Source organism: Oryzias latipes, chromosome 19 (genome assembly GCF_002234675.1).
Source record: "Oryzias latipes chromosome 19, ASM223467v1".
Lineage (NCBI taxonomy): Eukaryota > Metazoa > Chordata > Actinopteri > Beloniformes > Adrianichthyidae > Oryzias > Oryzias latipes.
In genome coordinates this window covers 8,988,303-8,995,841 of record NC_019877.2, presented here as the reverse complement: position 1 = coordinate 8,995,841, position 7,539 = coordinate 8,988,303, and positions in this window count along the sequence as shown.

Sequence of the window (7,539 nt, the reverse complement as noted above, 5' to 3'; positions counted from 1 at the left end):
AACTACTTTTTTTTAAATCTATTTTTTTCAATTGATCAATTTCCAATGCTTTTTCTTTTTATGCAACTCTACTAACATAAAAATAAAAGACAAAAATCTGACTTTACAACATGCAGCTTGATGGAATTGCTTACATTTGTAATGCCTTGCAACAGTGTCAAATATAAAAAGTCTTTGGCCGTTTCTTAGAACTTTTCCTGCAAGTTGTCCTCACATGACCCAGTTTTTTGGGGGGGCTGTAAAGTCTGTATTCTTGTTATGGAAATGTAGTTTGCACATTTTATGGGCCTATGCATCTGGTAAAGTAAATGGCAAAAGTTCTTTATTGAACAGAACCAATCAATACCTTTACATATTTGAAGAAAATGTCAGATATTTTACATTGTTTTAAAATTATGTAAGGGGATTCATCTTCACCTGCCTGTTTTAAATTCTCTTCCATTGACAGAATAAAAAAGGACTTTTGATCAAGACAAAAAATTGAATTTGAAGTGAGGAAACTGGTGCAAAAGTGTGGAGGCTTTGCAAAAAAAGTCAAATTTTTTAATGGTTTTCCTTTAAAAATGCTTTTGCACTTTAAACTAAAGTATGGCTTCATGCATAGATCTTTTTATGTTTACTCCAACTGTACCACACCATTCAGACACAAAACTGCACATCACTACAGACTGCCTGGGAAAAGAAAGGTAAAATGTGCTCATTCATCTCTTTAACTGGAATTTCGACAAAGCTCCACACCAGATGTGTGTTGATAAATGATCCAAAGAGTTTTAAGTTGTAAACATCTTGAAACATCTTTTGTTGCTGTTAATTTACTGCAGTCTAATTAAAGTCCTACTGCTTATTTCTAAATGGCTCCATGTATGTGTTTCATTCTCTAACCAATTTGGGGTTTTTGTCTGAAGTGGGACCATGCCATCAGTAGGTGGTGCTCACACTGAAAAGCCCCCAAAGAGATGTGGCCTTGAGAAAAAAATGCCTGGAATGTTTGCAAAGCTTATGTCAATTTCACAAGCTCAGGAGAAGAAAGCCTTGTGACAATGAGGGGGTCACCCCGGTGAGAATAATGTCATTGCATGTTACCCAGACATGTACCCGCCTGTGAATACTTCTCCCTTTATGTCTGAGCTGAGAACTGCAGGATAAAGAAGCGGGGTTTGTATTTTAAGGATTCCCTTTAATCAGTAGTTGTGTCTTTTTTTGAAGGGGGGGGGGGTTACTGTAGGTTTTTAGAGCAAAATGGTAAATTGCTCAGCTTTTATTTTTATAATCTTGTGGAAAACTCAAGTAAAAGGGCTAAAATGTTTACGGTGAAGTGCGGTGAGGAATGATGGGAAAAGCAGAGGAGAGTCATACGCATGTCACCCCAATTCCCTTTTCATGGGGCCATGCCAGCCATGGGAGGGAGGAAAACGGGGGGGGGGGGGGGGGGGGGGGTTGAGATGAGAGGAATGGGAAGTGGGATTTTGTTAGTAATGTATTACACTCCCATGGCCCTGGGAAAAGGGGTGGGGGTTGCTCGGCTTGGGCCTTTGCCAACATAGTCACCATGCCAAAGCTCTGTGTGTCGGGGACCACTATACTCTCACAGGCAACTCTGGGAAAATCCAAACCTGGTTGTTGTTTGATTTCATTCACCAAAAAAGAAGAAGATGCGGATAGAAATTCAGAATGGTTCCTGTAAATATTCCAAAAATCTGTGTGTAAAAAAGTCATAATATTAGAAATATTCAGATGTGTGCAGCACCACAGCTGGTCCTCAAGGCAACGTGCCAACTTTCCCCCAGGATTGAAGCATTTTCAGACACTTGACTTCTGGATATTTGTCCATCTCTTACAGTAGGTGGTCACTATTATGATGTAAATACAGACTTTAGATTCAGTTCCGCTGTTAAAAGAGTCAAGAAAAATACGTTTTAATTTGAAAACTAGTAATGTGGATGACAAACTTTGCAGTTGTAGATCAATTTTTTAACTCCAGAAAACTTTATATTTTAATAGCTGTAAATTAGACATAACATTCAATTTAACCCTTTTATACCACATCACAGAATTTGAACTATAAGTGGAGCAGGTTTTACAGTGCTGGCTCTTTAAAGCTCTGAGACGGCGGCTCTTAGACACAAAAAGAGTCAACCTCCGCTCCACCAGCTGAACTCCTACATGGAGTCCTGACTGGGTTTCACTGTTTGCTCAGTCACTGAGCAAAAACAGCAGCACATTATAGTTTAAGCAAAGTTCAAACAACAAAGAGGACGGAAAAAAAGTTTTTGTCTTTGGAATCCAAAGCAGAAAAAATATAGTTGCTTCTAAAATAAAATGTGACATTTTTCCTTGTAATCACTTAATCATGGCCCCCTGGTCTGTATTATCTTTTAGCAAAGAATATTTTATATGTCATAAACAAGATAGAATCTGTTTGTTTTGTTTATAAGTAGGTTATAAGTTTCTTATCAAATACTAATGTTCTCTTTAAAATTCCATTGTCATACTTTTCACTTTTGCAGGAATTTCAGCTTTTTTTTGAAAAGTCAAGTGACTTTAAAAGTTTTCTTAACGCAAACTAAAAACTATTGCAATGCAGTTTGCATAAACATTGTAATGTATTGCATGCACATGTCATTTTTGAGATGCCACATGTTTTTTGTTCCTTTCTGAACTGTAGACGCTTCACATTTATATCATCAATACATCTGTATGAAAAATCTATTAATTAACTATCCAAAAACAGTAAATCTTCTGTACTTATACTCTGAAGTAAATGGGTTTAAAATGAGGCACAAAGACCATGCGAGGTCTCATAAAAACATGTGATTCCCGTTCACTTTCTTCTGCTTTGTTGATGTTACTTTAGCACATTTCTGTTTTGATGGTGGGAAAGTTTGGGGAAAAGGTTGGTTGACGGTGTTGTGCTGAGGATGGGAAGCAGGGTGTAGCAGTGCAGAGGAAGTATCTCGCATGGCTCACAATGGGCCGCTCGTCAAGAGCTCCTTTGTTTTAAGAGGTTAATGTCTAATTGATACAGGCTTAATGAGAACTTCCCTGGGTGTGCGGTGAGCGTGAGCTGGATGGCCCTGCTGTAATTGGAATGGACAAGGCTTGTGTGGAAGACTGCAAAGGGGAGGACTTTATGGGAATGCAAGGAAAGATGGGGGGTGGGAAATGACAGGGGAAAAAAAAAAGGTTTTCTTAGCTCCTTAAACACTAAAACACTTGCAGAAAGAAAATATTTCTTTATAGAAAAAAACTTTGGAAGAACTGTAACGGCATACTTTCCAGGACACCTGTCTTTTCTCCCCCTCTGTCAGCTTGACAGCCTGGAACAATTCAAGCCCGAGTCCTCAGCTTTTCTCCAGACAAGCTAAAGACTGGAGAGGCTTTAAGAGGGAGGAGGGAAAGGGTAGGGGAAGGGAGCGTAGAGATACCATGCACTTCAGAAAACCTTGAAGAATTAAAAATGAAAGCTATGCAGATGCCGTGTCGTGAGGAAAGAGGGATTTTTGCATAATTACAAAGATGAAAAGACTAAAAATAAATGATGTTTTTTGAGCTAAGCTTAAAAGCAAGTGAAATTATAAAGAAGGCTCCCAAATGATGAAAGTGGAGAGTGTACAGTATAAAGGGTTACAAAAGAGTCACGGTAAGGGTGAGGAGGACAGGAGGGAGGCAGCTTGATGAGCAGGAGCGAGTGAGAATGAGGCTGAGTCTCAGTGAGGGAAGGAGGGAAGGGACGAGCTTTCCCACACTCAGCCGGTTCCCACAGTGGACCCAGCTAATCCCTGTCTTAATTGGGGGAGAATTCCAGCACACATGTGCCCCTGGAGTGAGTGGAGAGCAAAGGAAGGGGAAAACTCGGGAGCCTCAGACACTTCAGACAGGCCGCGGGGCGGCTGGGCTGCTGTGCAGCGTGTCAGTGCACTTTGTTGGAAAATAAACATGCTGCAGGACTGTCAGCACATCTAATGCATGTGGCGACCTTTTTTTTTTTTTTTTTTTTCCAATAACTTTTAGGCTTATAGCAGTAAGCATTTCTTAAGCACAGGCCACAATGTCAAACCTTAAATTATGTTAGAACAACTCTTTATTTTATTTCCACACAAAAGAAATTTTAATAAAAAAAAAAAGAAATGGAAGCAAATAAATAAAAACGAATAATTTCTTCTTTAAGGTGCCACCTTAAAAAAGGAGGAAGATCGCAGGCTTGGTTTCTGCCATGCCCAACTGTGTCTAAGTGTCCTTGGGCAAGACGCTGAACCCCACATTACTCCTGGTGGTTGTAGGTTAGCTCCAGGGTAAAGCCAGCAGCAGTGTGTGGATGTGTGGGTCCATGGGTGAATAGGACTATGCCTGGAAAGCGCTTTGGGCCTTCAAGATGGGCAGAATTACAATTATGTTACATTAATATACGCCTTTTTGGATATTTACCCCAACCTAGCAAATGCGTCACAATCCCTTCATTTTGTGTTTTAGCGTCTTCATGTCGAGAAATCCTTGAATACATTTTAATACAAATAAAACCAAAACCTTATTGCCGGAAGTTTTCCCAGCTTAGCATTCATTTGGCACAAATTCATACTGCAAGATGCATTTTGATATGTTCCAGCTCATGGTGTCCACTCAACTTGTTGCATCTCTCAACTCCTCTGCTGCTACAGTTCTCTTCTCTCAAGAGTTACTCAGGTAGGCAAGAACGCACGATCTGCTGATGGTTGTAAAAGTGTGAAACAATCATGAAAACAGTGGAAAACCTCCAAGCCCTTTTTGGCAGTTTTCTTTTATTTTTTAATAAACAAAATAATTAATTTTTTTTCAACCTGAGGTCTGTGGATTCCCTGAAAAGTTGAGCATAGACCTTTGAATATTTTTCCTCTATAGTTCAAAACGTTATAATTTTCCTTACAAATATTAGCTCAAATAATCCAACTCGCTGCAGCGACACTAAATGTTGCCTAGACATGTCAACTAATGTTTGCCCAACTGACAGGAGAGTCCAAAACCTCGGATCTCATTGCTTCTGTCATTGGTTAATCTTTTAATAAAGGCTGATTTCTACCAACATCTGTCTACAAGTGCCTTTCTTCTGGATCTTCATCTTTTTTTAAATAGACACGACATTGTGTTTGTCTTTAAGAAATGACGGACAAGAGTTTCTCTGCAGAAATGTCGTTTTCTATCGATTGAGCAATCACTGTAGAGATGTAGAGATCCACATCCAAAAAGCTGTTGTTTAAAACAAAAAAACACATGTACTAAGGCATCAAAACCAAAGCAGAACAATGTTTATCATAGGTTGAATTCATTATTCCTGTTTGATAAATTAAAGACATGATTTCTGTTCATTATCAAATGTATCCGGGTTTAATCAATCATTGATCACACATTTCAATTATTTTTCTGTTTTATGGAGATTTCTTGACAAATCTTGGCCTGGGGCCACTTTTAAATTCAAGAAGATACCACTACACCAACAAAACCAGGAGGCAGTTTCGTTCCCACCCACCTCTTTGCCTCATAAACAAATTGAACAATAGACACAGTGCAGAATGTCTCAGAGGAGGAAACCCAACACGTTTTCTCAGAGGAAAAGAAAAATAACAGGCAAAAGCCTGAGGAGAGCAGCTAACTTTAAAAGATAGATGGCTGAATTTCAGCGAGAGCAGCTGTGAGGATTGCTGCCTTTCTTGACTTTTGACAAACTTTAAGTTCAAGTCTGGCTTTTTTTTCCACCTCTGCCAATGACATCCCATCAGTCAGTAATCCACAGCCATGTTCTGTTTGGCAGTGAAACCAAGTCCTGTTATTGAAGAATCTGGTTTTCACTTTGTCTATTGTTTTACCCTTTTTTTTATTTCCTTTTTCAGTTTTTGTTCTAGCAGTTCAGTTTAGCCATATTTTTGTTTAATATTTTATTTCCACTGTTTTAAATTATTAACTGAAAGTTTAGTTCCTTCCATTGATCCACCAACACAAGCAGATATCTGGAAAAGTTTATCTGATCAGACATGCAATATAGCCAGAACTTTTTTTTGCTGCAGAATACAAAAACTGCCTTTTTGTAAAAGACTTTTCTGGAATCTGATATAAGAAAATTTGGAAATTGTCATAGGAATAAAATTTCTGTCTGTTCGCGAGAAATTATGTGCAACAACTTTACCTTGAGCAACCGAATTTTGCAAGTTTGGTGCACTTTATTCAAGCTTCAAGCACAAATACCATCACTAGTATCTTTCGGTTTGGGTGTAAAAAGGGGGATATCCATTTCATCATGCAACAGTGAAATCTGATTAATGATTTGAGTCTTCACACAATTTTGTGGTTTCAGTTTCAATTTTGTGGTTTCCCTTTTGGCGGCAAAAGTACCAAAGACTCCTAGTTTGACCCAACTTGTGTTTTTTTTGAGGGGACACCCGCCCACAGAAAAGTGTCACCCGCCCCCACACTCTTACACTCTGTCTTGATGTATTTTCGCTGCACATTTTGGAAAGGATTACAGCCATCTGCAGACTCTTGAGGAACAAAGGGGGCTCCTACCTCTCCTCCTTTCAGCTCTTCAGAGGGATAACATGGACAGATAAAACATGGTCTTTCTCTTGTTCTCCAGTCTACCTTGACCCTCCTAACTCGACCCTCTGCCCCCACCTCCCACATTTTAAACCAGGACTTCTGACTCATTCCCATCCCTGTTCTGCTTTCCTAACAGCTTCTGGAAAGCATTTACAATATGAGTAAATTTAATTTCACAAGAAATACCGTTTTCTTTTAGGAGTTATCGTCCCCATATGTTGCAAAGGATTGTGGGAAAGACGCTCTTTCGGCTGGGTTGCAAAATCTAGGATGTGAAAATGCTCTCATGGACATCCTGCCTACTCCTACCTGATGAAAGAGGCACTTTCACTCAGTGGGAGATGTGGAAAGGCAGTCTGATGCTTGGCTTTGGTGGTTTTCTTTTGCAACTAAGAAATTAAAACCTTCAGATATGGAATATTTTTCTTATTTTAGCCCCTCAACTGCTTCTTTACAACCTCTTTAAACTAGGTAGGGGGTATAGGAAAAAATTGATTTCACAATATATTACGATGTCTCATTTGGCGATACGATCTAAAATGCTGTCAGGGCAACATTTATTTTATCTTCAGCATCTGACTCTTGTTTTCCACTCCTCCGACAGCTAGTTGGCAGCACCGCCCACTGAGCTTCTTTGAGCGGTTCTACACTTCAAAACAACAACAATTTCTCAGCGAGAAGCAGCTTGATTTGTTTTTATGAGACATGCACTACTTAGTTTTTACTTGGGATGGGTACAGAATGGAACGAGTGAAGCACTGCAGCTACGCAGTGGCTCACGCACGGAGCATCAGCCAAAGTTCTGCGGAACTTCACAGCAATAGATTTTAGTTCAGTAACCTGATGGATCAGAGTGATGTGTACAACGTTTTGAAAAAAGGCCGGTATTGTGGAGATGACCGGTGAAATCTGTGTTTACTACCATGTGTGAGAAAACGGAGCTGAAGTACAGACTGTCATATAAATTTAGCATCT